Here is a 14,671-nt window from a genome sequence, read left to right on the forward strand (position 1 = left end):
AGTCAGTGTCGTTTTGGAATTCGCTACCACTTTCGTTGATGAGACTGCTGGCCGTCGCAAAGATGGTAATGCTCCCTAGGACGTTATATGTCCTTCAGAACTCACTATGTCCGCTCCCACCCCGAGTTTTCAGAACTTTAAACACGTTACTCACATCCCTGTTATGGGCGGGCCGACGCAGTAGGGTGGCTCTTCACACTGTGGTCCGCAGCTACGAAGAGGGGGGCCTCGAGGCACCACGCTTCAACCTATATTATTACGCGGCCTAGTTACAACACGCAGCCCGCTGGTTTATGGACACGGACAACTGAGAGACGAGCCTTTTCTCTGGCAGGGTAGACATCCAGACGCTACAGGTAGCCCTGATGCAGGGTAGGGGGTCAGACGCATCCCTTCCCTGTATTGTGCGGCATACGACTGGTATATGGCAGCGGTTTGTTGAGACGGTCTTACAGAGGGCACCCTTTCACAGGGAGCTCCCGATCTGGATACTGGCCCCCCCTTCATCGACACGGGGCAATACAAGTCCTTTCAAGTCTGGAGGGAGGGTGGATGCGAAGTTCTGGCGGATCTTTACCCTAACAAGACCTTCCTTACCTATGAGCAAGCGGAAGAGGCCTTTGGCCTTGGACGGGGACACTTCCTGCACTTCTGGGGAATTCAGGATGTGGTGAAGATCACCCAGTACCCAGACATCCCACCACTGACTCATACCTTGGATGTCCTCCTTTCCTTCAGCAGGGGATGTAAACTGATTTCTCTCCTATACAAGGCCATGGAGCAGGACTCAACCCCCACCCCCCCCCCCCCCCCGGTGCCGCCGTCTCGGGCCGCCTGGGAGGCGGATCTCGTCACCCCGCTGGAACAGGGACAATGGGCACGTATAGGTTCCCTCACATGCACGGTCTCATGCAACGCGAGGTTTAAACTGACGCACTTCAATTTTTTACACCACATCTACCTAACCCCGGTATCCCTGAGACACATCTCTGGGGACAGGGGATATGGATGCCCTAGATGTGCTGCTGTGAAATCGGGCTTCCTACACTTGGCATGGGACTGTCCTTTGGTCAGGCAATTTTGGGTGGGGGTGGTGGACCGCATAGTTACAGCTACAGGCCTCCAGATGGCGCTTGAACCCCTGCAATGCTTACTCGCATTAGTCCGGAAACCTAAGAAAAAGAAACTGTTGTATAAACTCCTACAATTAATGTTGGTACTAGCCAGGCGCAGGGTGGAGATAACTTGGATGGGGCAGAGCGCCTCGGAGATACCCACTTGGCTTAGAGATGTCCGCGAGTGGTCCCTGGCTGAGGAAACCCACATGCAACTCACTTGAAGGGTTGAGAAACTGCAGGATGACTTAATGGCTTGGCGCGTCATGTGTGCATCTGGGTTTGCAGAAGGGGAGTTCTCCCCACAGGACACAACTGATAGTGACGGCAGTGAGTTGGATCTGCCTGCTGGGTCTGACGGGGAGCGAGAGGGTCGACCCCAGTAGGGTTTACCGACTGCATCAGTGCCATGCCTGGTTCCTGCCTCACGGTGCTTTAATTGTGTTATTTTCCCTTCCCCCATGAGTCCGTCCCCTCCCTGATGCCGCCTGTAGTCCTAAGTGCAGCTAATAAGGTTGTCGATTTGCTTGCCTACACTGATTTGATGCCAATTTGTGTGTACATGGTTATTTATGATATAAATTGAAAATATAGTTTAAAAAATAAATAAAGTACTGCATGTACTCACACTTCTGAGGTACAGACTTTTTAAAATTTGAAGTGCACATACTAGCCTCCCACATCAAGGAGTACAATTTTTGTTTTTTACTATCTTACTGTTTGTCTCCATCACTCGCCCTGGGACATGGATCAATGTATTTACTGCCCTGGGAGAAATCATTCCCTCTTAATTAATTTGCCTTTATCTACTATCAGTGACCACTTGAAATGAAAATACTGAAATGTGGGTACTCACTATCAGAGAGTGCCAGTTTGATACTGAGAAGTGCTGACACTCTCCCATTTAAAGCACTTCACCTTTGCTGAAGAATGCTGGTGTTTGCACTTTCAAATTTAGGTTACTCAGTACCTGCCCTTCAAAAACACTGATTTGCTAAAAAAAAAAATGTAAAAAAAAATCGAAGGGATTTAGGAAAATTCGAAGAGGCACTGGAGAGTTTAAAATTGAGATTCTCTGCAGGCAAATCACAAGTCATACAGGTGAGGAGGAGATGTCCTGGGAGTCGAGATGAGAGGGAGGGTTTAAGAACATCAAACAGCAGAGGGAAAATGTGCCAGGGTCATCCCTGGGCCCAAAAGCTTTAAAAGTGCCATACAGAAGAATGTTAGCATACATGGGGGGGAGGTGGGGTCCAGCGGAACAAAATATTACAACTGTATAAATGATTCTCTCAGTTAGAGAGGTGGCAGTCTGAAGAACAGGTATAGATTAGAGAGGTCTCACAGGCAAGACATACTAACACGAGACCTTAAGAGAGCCACGAGGGCTACAGCAGTACAGAGAGAAGAGAGACGGGGAGTGATAGACCTAAAACATTCCAGGGTGCACATGCTTCAGGAGAGGCGGGATCCAGAATATGAAATAAGGAGGATTAGGACAGAAGAATTCAGAAAATCTAGGACAAACAAGAGTTATCTGGGGTGAGAGGAAAGATAGCGTGGAGGTCTGAATCTACAGAGCTGCAATCCGTAGGGAGGCGGGTCCTCCAAACCTTTTCTGTCGACAGTAGCTCCCGAGGTAGTTTAATTGTAGAGGCCACTAGACGTCTGTAAAAAAGTATCGAGCTGCACACCGCACTGTTTGAAGCATCTCTATATTTTTGGTATATCGCAAGAATAATATCGCTAATCACTACCACAAAGAAGCAAGACACTTAAGGCAAGAAATGAAGCAAGGAGATTTGGCTAAGTTAAAGCACCAACAATGCAATGGGGTCACATCAAGCGTCTATGACAACCTCCTACCGCCATGAACAGGAAGAACAAGCCTGCGAGTGGTGGCGCACGTGAGCCACAGCGAGACATGTGGTTTCAATTATCGCGGCCGTGTCTGGGCACGATAATTGAAACCACATGGCAGCTGTGCGCGTAATAGACACCAATAGGCCATGGGAGGAGCAATGCGCCCACCTTTGGGCAATTGCGTGCTGTCTTTAATAAAAAGACGCACGTAAAGGCCAATAGCGTGGGCCAAAAGGAAAATCACACGCACAAGCGTGTGCGATTCCTAGGTCCGTTTTCAAACAACCTACATGAGGTCTCTCGCTTCGCGAGCAATTCTGCACACTGCAACGCTAGGCGCGAGACCTAAAAAGGACCTCAAGAAACATGCGGCCAGTGGAAGGACATTGGCCGCCAGCTGGAAACTGTACTTGTGCCAAGCTCCAGGGTACAGCCAAAGCAAAGAAGTGAAACCTGATGACGTGATGCTGCTGGTCAGTAAGAAGCAAGAAAGTAAGAGTGACAACAAAGCCAACGAATGGTAAGTAATGAGCGGGCTGTAAGCCCCTTTTAGGATTATAAAAAAATAATTACAAGAGATTTTGCAAGCGCTGTACAGGAGAAACCTAAAAATGGAAATAAGATGCAGCCCACCACCGTTATTTAAAGCGGTCCCACAACACCACTTGTGCCTCTATCGACTGTCTTCTTGCATTCACATTTAGGCAGTAGGGGTCGGAGAAAGTTTAAATCTTTCTACAACTGTCCTGAAGAGTCTGTAACTCCATGATGTGGCCACCGGTACCATTGCATGTGCCTTTACTCAGGTTCTGAAGCCTCAGGTCACCATTTATTGACACAGATGGGACACAACGTTTTATACCTGGTTATGACCTCCTTAGAAAAGGGTAGACCTTTGTTAGACTGCTAAACGGGGCACATCGTTCCCTTATCTTGTGGACCTCCTCTGCCCCTTATGAACTATTTTAGCATCTTCTTGGTTTCAACAGCATAGATAATCCTTTTCTACTGTTGTAGCCTTCTGAATGAAAGCCTGTGGAGCCACCAATTGTTTTTTTCTCCCCCCCCCCCAAAGATAAGTGTAAAAATATAATAGCATAATCATTTGCCTGGAAATAATAATTGCAGTAACTTCGCCCAAGCTATATATATTTTAGATTTTTTTTTTTTCCCCCTTCGGCTACTCCATGTGTACGTACCCCTTAAACCAGATAGAAACTGCTCCCCACAGCTTTCTAAAAGGTGTCCTCCTATCTCCATCTTCTATGGGTGGCGAACTTCATGGAGCACAAATCCATAAATGTATTACGCCAACAGGTGGTGTGTAAGAGGATCATGGTCCAGCCATCCCTTAGATATTCATAGTCACCCAATTAAGAGAGCCACCAGCTGATGTAAGCAAGCCTCCAAACCAAGGGTTTGTACGCAATGTCGTAATATCAATGGTCCCTAAATAGAAGAAGCATAATAAAGAGTAAATATGTTAAATATTAGCGCAAGTAAGAAGGCTAAATATATCTATCTTGGCCTCACCCATGGGTTCAAAGAGACTGCTCACAAGCTTCTACTGCACTGTTCAGTTCCCAGGCCTGTACTGGTTGGCAAAGTAAAGGAGTTCCCTTGATGAACTTTATGAAATCCTTGATTTCCATATCTTAGCACAGAGTTCTTTCTGCCTCCTCTCACGAACCTTAAAATTGCAGCAAGATCAATCTTGATCAGGATGTAATTTGCGATTCTACCCATGTACTAACTTGTCACACTGAACGTTTACCTTTCTGAGGGCGTTACATAATGACCTACCTAATGAACAGTACGAGTGTCTTGATTTTGCAACCTGGTGTAAATGGGGAAAAGGAAGGAATAGTGGCCTGCAAGGGGCTACAGACCTCCTGCCCTGATGTTTTTGTTGTTGTTTTTTTTTTTTAAAAGCAGCCCACGTTAATCAAAAGTGCATTTAAAATCATCTTTAACTTTTGGAAACACATCAGGGGGAGCAGGTAAGACTTCCTACCCGGGGAAGGGCGGTGTGGGGGGTGGCTACGCGCTGCAGCGAGATGGCCGCATAAAGGAGTAGCTCTAAATCCCTCGCCCCAAAAACAGATCCGATTAACTAATCCGTACCCCGAGCATGGGTAAAGCCGCCAGGTGTGTTCCGGACTCGGCCGGGCCTGCAGTCGAGCCTGCCGAGCCAGCGCAGGGAAAGTGGCGAGTTCTGTGATTTGCTGCCTCCCCGGAGCGGAAAGCCGGGACCTGCCGTGATGACCAGTCCCGAGGAGGGTGCGTGAGCGTGCGGCTGGCATGCCACGCAACATCGAGGCTGATGGCCTAGTCCCGAGTGGAGAGGGAGGTGTTGATGCAGGGGTGGTGTGTCCCCCACCCACCCCCCCGCCGTGATATCCACAGCAGATTGGAGAGGTCCCTGGGGCCCGCATCGTGGTGAGTCCGCCAGACCTGAAGAAAAGAGCAGGGGACAGTGAGTGCCTCCCCTCGGCGGCGCGGCCCATCCTACCGGAGTGATGTCCCCGGCGGGCAGAGATTGCTGAGTGGTGGCGAGTGGATGCCACCAGATCCGATTGCCCCTAGCGGTTGTCTGGGTTCCGGTTTGGTGGGGCCCCAGACTCCCCGGAGCAGCGAGAGATCCCGGTGCAGCCTGAGACCAGGGCGGCCTGCATCGTGAAGGTGAGACCCAGCGCTCGGGGGCCCTGGTGATAGTGGTGCACCTGCACGGGGGCCCTGGTGATAGTGGTGCACCTGGTTGATCGGAGGGCAGGCGTGATACCCCACCAACGTGTACTGTAGAGGGGTGTGACCCCCGGAGCCCGCACCACGGTGAGTCCGCCAGCCCTGAAGTAAGTGAAGGGGGCAGTGAGTGCCTCCCCTCGGCGGTGCAGCCTGTCCTCCCGGAGTGGTGTCACTGGCAGATAGTGAAGGCTGAGTGGTGGCGGCTGGACGTCAACAGATCCTGATTGTCCCCAAGTGAGTGTGTGGGTTCCGGTTCAGTGAGCGCTGGACACCCTGGAGCGGTATGATGTCCCTGTACGTCCTGTGATCTGGGCGGCCTGCATGGTGAAGGTGGGACCCAGCGCTCGAGGAGCCCTGGTAAGAACGAATGCACCCAGTTGATCGGAGTCCAGGCGTGCGACTCACAAACGTGTGCCTCAGGGTGAGAGTGGAGGGCCCTCCACCGGAACGTTGACACTGGACACTCCCCCTTTCGGGCGAGAGATAGAGGTGGTGCAGGTACTCCTTCTCCGCTGTGGTTTGGCCTGGAGTGCTGCAGCGAGAGGGGACACATACTGTGTCTTCCGACACACACCGTCCCAGAGTTAACAAACAATTGGGTGTGTCCCCCCACCCAATAGAGACGGGATCCACGGAATCAGCCAGTGGGGTCCAAGGGGCGGGTGACGGAGAAGAGAGATCCCTCCCGGTGGGGCAGGATGTCGGGCGGGAGAGGCCCAAAACCGACGCAGCAGAACAAGGTGGACCGATATACTTGCCCAAAGGCAGCTATTCCCGAGCACTTCTCCTGGGATGGGCCAGTTGGGGGGGGTCGGAAGGAAACCTCCCCAAGCCTACCTTAAAAGGCATCATGGAGGCGATAGCAGGGGTGAGAACATCTATGGAGCAAAGGACAGACGCAATCGCAGTAGAGATGACGCTCATCAGAGCACACCTCACCAAAATCAGTGAAAAGGTCAAGCAACTGGAGGTGACCTTGACTAGTATTGTCGATGACATCTCACAACTCCAAACAGAAAATAAAGACTTGAAAACCTTCAGAAAATTCGCAGAGGACAAGTTGGACGACTATGAGGGGAGCTCCAGACGAAATAATGTGCGAATCATTGGGGTGCCGGAGAAAGTAGAGGGACAGGCACCAGATCTGTTTGTTGAGGATCTCATACTCAACCATTTACGCCCTAAGGGTCTGTCAAAATTCTTTGTTGGTGAGCGGGCCCACAGTGTCCCCGGGGGGGGGCGTCCAAAACCCAGCATCCCTCCCCGTCTCATATTGGCTAGACTGCTTAACTTTCGTGACCAGGACGTGATCTTACAGAGCCTTAGGGTGGCGCCACCACTCAAATATGAAAATGCAGTCATCTCTTTCTTTCCGGACTTTACTCAAGCTGTAAAAAAACAGAGGCGATCCTTTCTTGCTGTCAAGACTTAAGAGATAAAGGACTGAAGTATGCAATGCTCTTCCCGGCTCGGCTACGGGTTGAGGCGGATGGAAAGGCCTGGTTTTTCGATCACCCGGAGGCAGTGGCGGATTGGCTGGACGGATGGAGAGACGCAAAGGAGCACAATGCCCGCTGACACTTCATCAATATGGAACTCTGACTAGGAGACATTCCCTGACTTGGTGAGCTCCGAAACCTGTTTCACCCCTTTGCCCAGTGCTGAGACGAGAAGGAACAGTTGGCAGCGGCAGACATCCTGGAGAACTTTGACTGGTCGAGTCGCATCACGTTTCTGGTTTTCAAAGACACTGGTGACTGTCCCACTCGGGGATTAAACCTGGTTTATTTGGGAAAATGGTAGTGGGGCGGAGGGACGGAGTGCCTTTCCCCACATTTAGCTACTGTTAGTTCTTAAGTTTGGCGACAGGCACTCTGCAAAGTTGATCTCATGGGTAGTTTTAGGCCCAGAGTGCAGGGAAGCAGGGAGGGGGGTGGCTGGGGTTGGGAGGGTGTTCACTTGTTATAGTTCAATTGGCAGCAACGGTTATAATGGCGCTTGAAGGCAGGATTACAACTGAAAATCGTCAGGGGCACACACTGGGATAAGAGCTTTACTCTACTGAGCTGGAACGTAAATGGGTTCGGAGACGAGGGGAAACGCACTTTCGTCCTACAATACCTCAAACGCCACTCCCCTGATGTGGTTTTCCTCCAGGAGTCACACCTGGTCGGTAACTCTTGTAAAGCACTAAACAGATGAGGGTATAGGCTAGTGGCCCATTCCGGTTTTACTTCTGGGGGAGTGGGCATCATGATCAATAACTCGTTCCACTTCTCCATGCAGTCTACACGCTCCGATGAGTGGGGCAGATACATGGCTATCACAGGGCACTGGGAGGGCAACACACTAAACTTAATGTCGGTCTATGTCCCGCCCGGGTTACAGAACCAAACGTTCACTGATCTGGGTACCCAACTTCTCTCGCTTCCTGAAGTTCTTTTACTGGTGGGAGGAGATTTCAATGCGGTAGTCTCTGGCTCCCTGGATCGTCACCCCCCGCAACATAGGCCCCTCGTGTCGCTGGCTTCCTGTCTTCCAGACTTCCTGGAGGGCCTCGGCCTCTCGGATGTATGGAGAGCGTTTCATCCTAACAGCATTCAGGATACCTTTTTCTCAGGGGCGCATCACAGCTTTTGCCGAATTAACTACCTCCTTACGCCAGCCTCTCAACTCACCCACATTCAGGAGCTAGGGTAATTGGCACGGGGTATCTCCAATCACTCCCCGGTATGGGCTCGGTTGGTTCTGGGAGACATGCAGGTGGAAATGGTCGCGCCTGTCAGACCTTGGGTCCTGCGCAACCCTGTGGTTCGCAAAGAGCTCTTGCTCGCCATAGACCACTACTTTCAGGAAAATCAGGGGTCGGTCGAATCCCCCCAAATATTGTGGGAGGCGTTCAAATCGGTAATCAGGGGCATGCTCGTTCACTTATTGTAGGAGTCCAGAAAGAAAAACAAAAAGATCTTGAAACCGTGGAGGATGAGATCCTCCAGCTGGAGGGCAGTCTCGTTGAGGAAGTGAGTCTAGAAAAACGACACCTTTTGAAATTAAAGAGAGATGAATATAAAGGTATTGCCACTGACAGGGCTAGAACTTGGGGGAGGGAGAGAGACGGTAGAGTATATGAATGGGGAGACAAAGCTGGGAAGCTGCTGGCCTGGCTGGACAGGAAAGAAAGGGCCAACAGGCTTATCCCAGAGTTGACGGACAATGCAGGCGGAACAATCACAGACCCCCTAAAAATTGTTAGTGAGTTCGCAGCGCATCACAGCGCGATATATCAATCAAGCTTGTCATTCCTCAAGGAGGACTCCATGGATCTCCTCCGAGATATCCGCCTCCCTGCCCTCTCTTTAGAGGGTAAGAGTTTCCTAGAAAGCTACATCACCAATGATGAAATAGCTCAGGCAATCAGGAACCTCCGGTCGGGGAAGGCTCTAGGCCCCAATGGACTGCCAAACGACCTTTATAAACTACGTCCAGATAAAATAGCCCCGCATCTACTAGCCATGTTTGAAGAGAGTAGGAGGGTGGGGTCACTCCCGCCGGACCAGCATCTTGCATCACTGGTTGTGATACATAAAGAGGGTAAATCTAGAAATAAATGTACCTCCTACAGACCCATCTCTCTGCTTAATGCAGAACCTAAAATCCTTGCCAAACTCTTGGCCACTCGTTTGACTCGGGTGATAAGTACTTTGGTACACCCTGAACAATCGGGCTTTATGCCCCACCGAACCACGGCCATAAATCTGCGGAGGGTGCATGGAGTGCTGGGGAGGGTTGACACCATTAAAGAGGCGGCCGTGATTGTGTCCTTAGATGCCCCTTTGGTGTCTGATGCCATCGAATGGTCATACCTTCTCGCTGTTCTCACCAAAATGGGGTTTGGGCCCATCTTCACAGCATGGGTTCGACTCCTCTACTCGGAGCCATTGGCTCAGGTGGTGGTCAACAATAAACGATCGGACTCATTCAACCTGAGTCGTGGTACCCGTCAAGGGTGTCCACTGTCGCCCCTGCTATTTGCCCTCTCACTGGAGCCACTGGCGGCCTGGATCCGTAGGGACCCAGTGATTCGGGGACTGCGGTAGTCGGCAGATTTGGAGGACCGCATCTCGATCTACGCAGATGATGTACTCCTCAAGCTAGCCTCCCCCAAAATGTCTCTAAGATTTGTACTAGCCATTTTTACGGCCTTAGGAAAATACTCTGGCTACTCGATTAATTGGAGCAAGTCTCTCATATATATCCTAGGAAGCGATTCTCCTGCTCTACCCAGGGACTGCCCAATGCAAACAGTGAGGGATGGTTTTTGCTACCTTGGGATCTTTGTCACCGCAGACCCTAAGCTCCGTTATGAGAGAAACCTGCTCCCGCCTTTGCACAGGCTGAGGTGGGATATCGCCAGTTGGAAGGCACTCCCACTCTCATTGCTGGGCAGAGCAGCTTTAGTCAAAATGATGTCCCTGCCCAGTTTCCTATGCGCCCTGCAAAATTACCCCGATCTGGTACCTGCGAGATACTTTAGGGAAATTGAAGGCTTGCAGAGGGAGTTGCTATGGGATGGGAGGCCCTGAATAGCGCTCAATAAATTGGTCTTAAACTGGTATAACGGTGGCATAAGTCTCCCTGACATTAGGAAATACTATTGGGCTTCCCACCTAGTCGCTATTAAACAGCGCACCTACCGAAGACCGTATGATCCAGGTTTTACCATGGATAGATGGCTGCTGCCTAGCGGGGACTACAATAGAGCCCTGTATTCGAACCCCAGTAAATTCTCTTTAACTGGTCCAACCAAACACTCTGTCCAGGTTTGGTACACAGCTAATAAACGTTTAGGTTGGGACCGGAAGCTCATAGTGGCAACTCCCCTGTGGGACTTGGAACAGCTGGGCAACCTGCGTACTTCAAAGGGATTTGACAAATGGGATCTCATCGGTATCTCCCCGATAGGTGACCTCTGGGTGAAGGGTGATATGATTGCGTTTGACACTCTCCAACAACAATAAGAGCTCTCTGGCTCTGAGTTTTTCCATTATCTGCAGATCTGTCATGCTCTTTAACAACCCTACAGAAGGGCTCCTCCCCTCCTGAGTCTTCACCGCTAGTAGACAGATTGCTCGATGAATACCACCCACAGAGAGCAATTTCGTTAACTTATAAAAAAAAAATTGATTAGTAATACCCCGGACCCCCTTGAACGACTATGTGAGTGTTCGGAAAGAGATGGCCTTGAGCTTGACGGCGAGAGGCGGTGGCTTCGTCCCGAGAGGTGGCGATTTCCGCTCGGCTACGACTGGTCCAATTTAAAATATTACATAGAACGTACGCCACTGGGCCCCAGCTGGTTCATATGGGGAGGGGCAAGATTGTAGAAGACGCTGTGGTCAGGTGGGCACATACTTTGGGAGTGTGAACAGATCCAGGAGTACTGGCGGGGGCTACACGCGATCATGCCGGAAGTACTGCACAAAGACATGCGCTCGGAGGTTAAAAGATGTCTCCTTAATGTTTGGGAACCCACTGATTTGACTGGTATGGAGAGGCTCTGGGCTACTCTGGGTGCGATGGTGGCCAAACGTGATATAGCACAAATGTGGGGGGCGGGAATCTCACTGACTCTGGACACCTGGAAAAAGAACTTAGATTGGTGTATGTTCAGGGAGGAAACGGTCTACGTGGCACGGGGATGTCCTAAGAAGTGGTCTGCTGTATGGTGTAAGTGGAATGCCTACCGGGGAGAAACATGTGCGGCCCCTGTGGTCCCCTCGGAGGATGAACCTCTGTCTCCTTGAAACCCTTTCGGGCGCTCGATGTGTGTCCCAGCTACCTATGATGTCTAAATGTACTCGCCATATGAATCCATACCATGTAAGTGCATGCTGCTTTGCTGAATGTCAATGTTTATGTTTAATAATAAGATATCTGAAATAAAAAGGACTGCCTACCCCACCGCTTGCTCCCTCTTCCACCCTCAAGACCTTGTACAAGGTTTCATTTGGGTCTTAGCACCATTTGGGTTTCCGAGATGGGCTGCCCTTCTCCTAAATGAAACTAATGCTCATTCAGCTGTCCAGGCCGGATGTTTACAAAAAAGGACATTTTTTGTGGCCATTTATTGAAAGCTCTAATTTGGATAAGGCCCATAGCCGCCTCTCAGGATTTAACCTGCGAACAAGCTTTTGAAAGATTAATGAAGGCTAAAATTTACCTTTGAGCAAGTATATTTATTTGTTTGTTTTTACATTTTTCAAAATATATGTTACTTTATTTCATGTTTAATGATATCTACAATGAAATGGAATTATTTACAAATATAGGGCTGTGAGCCTTTCATTGGCATAGAAATAAATAGCAGAAAGTCCTTGTTCAAAAGTATTATAACCAGATGAAGTTTCATTCAAGAGTGGAAAACTTTAGTTCTTTTTCAAGTGATCATTTCAACAAATTGTGCCATTGATTAGCAAAAGTGTTTCATCCTTCTCAATGCAGGACTGCTTCAGGGCAATTTACACATTCTGCTACTTCTTTGGAATATTGTGCCCTTTACTTTGGTGAAGGAGTAACTATCTGGCTGGGTAATTTCATATTGAATATTCAGATAATGATAGTTTCTACTAGTAAAAATCTAAAAAAGAAAGATCATCTTCTCCTCCTCTACAGAAGAATACAATGTGGGCTGCACTTGTATGCCCCTTGTACTGATCCATGCAGTCATGCCATGCTTTGTTTTCATCACTTTTCATGGTCATGCTGGCCGACCTCCACTTTAGTGCTGAGACAGGCCAGGATAGCACCAAAGAGTTTTCAGAGATGACTCAATCGACCGACATGGATCAGGTTTAGAGACAAAGCCCTCTGAAGAAGGATGGTCTTTCTTCGAAATGGAGGCACAGAAGGTTCTGGGAACCATTTTTTAAATGTATTAATCATTTTCTTTGACGCTGTGCGTACAGCCGACGGTACGCCCTGGAAATGTGATCTTTAAAATTATTATGGGCCATTGAAAAGGGTCACTTCTGTTATGGTCTCCTACATCTACAATTCCTTGACCGCCATACCAGTTTGCCAGAGGGAAAACTAATGCATTGCCTTCTTGCACATTCAGCCCCCTTTCTAGCAGTTTACAACTCTTTCTGTAGGGAGGGTAGGGGCTGAAGCTTTGAGATCCAAAATACACAGTTCAGATCCCCTTCAGGGCTCACTGCCAGAAGACTCTTCCACATTAAGAAAGAAGACTAATCTTCTTTACCCTTTAGTGTCCTAGAGGAGAAATAATGCATGTATCACTTACTACTTGAACTGGTGGTGGAGGAGGAGGTAACTGACAATCAGAAAAAGGATCAGTAGAAAATAGTAGTTTAGTGCCACAACATCAACATTCTCCAAGGAAAGCTCCATTTTGTTTTTGGCATTCAACAACAATTTTAACTGGAGAACAAAAGAAGCACCCTGTGGACCCTCACCGCAGGAGCTCAGTTGTGGATAAATTGATCCTGTAAATTTCTTACCTAGGATATTAATGACAGGCTTTGAAGAAACTAAGGCTTTACTATAGCATTTCCTTCAGAAACATTGAAGAAATAGGACTCCCACTTAGGACTCTAAATCAGATGTTATGCATTGGGAATCTGAAGGTTGAGTTTGGGTCCAACCCTAGGCTTATGCATACGCTGAAAAGAAGACTGGCGGCTCTGCTAGTGAAAAGAAGACTGACGGCTCTGCTAGTGGAAAGAAGACTGGCGGCTCTGCTAGTGGAAAGAAGACTGACGGCTCTGCTAGTGGAAAGAAGACTGACGGCTCTGCTAGTGGAAAGAAGACTGACGGCTCTGCTAGTGGAAAGAAGACTGGCGGCTCTGCTAGTGGAAAGAAGACTGGCGGCTCTGCTAGTGGAAAGAAGACTGGCGGCTCTGCTAGTGGAAAGAAGACTGGCGGCTCTGCTAGTGGAAAGAAGACTGGCGGCTCTGCTAGTGGAAAGAAGACTGGCGGCTCTGCTAGTGAAAAGAAGACTGGCGGCTCTGCTAGTGAAAAGAAGACTGGCGGCTCTGCTAGTGGAAAGAAGACTGGCGGCTCTGCTAGTGGAAAGAAGACTGGCGGCTCTGCTAGTGGAAAGAAGACTGGCGGCTCTGCTAGTGGAAAGAAGACTGGCGGCTCTGCTAGTGGAAAGAAGACTGGCGGCTCTGCTAGTGAAAAGAAGACTGGCGGCTCTGCTAGTGAAAAGAAGACTGGCGGCTCTGCTAGTGAAAAGAAGACTGGCGGCTCTGCTAGTGAAAAGAAGACTGGCGGCTCTGCTAGTGAAAAGAAGACTGGCGGCTCTGCTAGTGAAAAGAAGACTGGCGGCTCTGCTAGTGAAAAGAAGACTTCACGTAATGATAGATTTATTCTAAATGAATTTATTGGTACCTGGGACTCTTACACTCTGGAGGGGGAATAAGTTAAAGCATGTAAATCTATCGAAGAATCAATGCTGAAATATATAAATAAACCTAAGAAGAACAGCAAACACTATCTGAACAAAAAACTTTCCACTGTATATCTGCAGGCTTGGTCAAGTTAGTCATTTCTGTTGCCGGTCTTTCTGCATTGCTTTTTATTGAATTTTAAAGTCATGGTACAATGAACACATCCCTTTATCACCGAAGCCCAGACACACATACTACAGGACACTTTAGTAATCTATCCAGCCTGTTCTCCAATTTGTTTATGTATGCAACATCACTCTTTCCTTCCAATTTATGGCTAGTCTATGTTTAACAAGTATTAGAGCCAGATCAAAGAACCTGCAAACAGTTTTTACTTTTTTTCGGTCTGTGCATGTTGAAGTATGCATATCATTGGTGTCTCCTCCATTTATTTATCGGATATGTCCATCACGGTGCACTCCCATACCAAGTGATAGAAAGCTCTCTCGGCTTATGGCAACTGAGTCAGCGATGTAT

At 48.9% G+C, this 14,671-nt stretch overlaps 1 protein-coding gene across 1 annotated transcript in view; it reads right to left on the bottom strand.

Annotated features, from left to right (window-relative positions):
• The window catches only part of DIS3L2 (DIS3 like 3'-5' exoribonuclease 2), a 1,010,223-nt gene that overhangs the window by 362,004 nt on the left and 633,548 nt on the right, over positions 1 to 14,671 (bottom strand). The window lies entirely within an intron of this gene.

Source organism: Triturus cristatus, chromosome 11, assembly GCF_964204655.1.
Source record: "Triturus cristatus chromosome 11, aTriCri1.1, whole genome shotgun sequence".
In the NCBI taxonomy this organism is placed as follows: domain Eukaryota; kingdom Metazoa; phylum Chordata; class Amphibia; order Caudata; family Salamandridae; genus Triturus; species Triturus cristatus.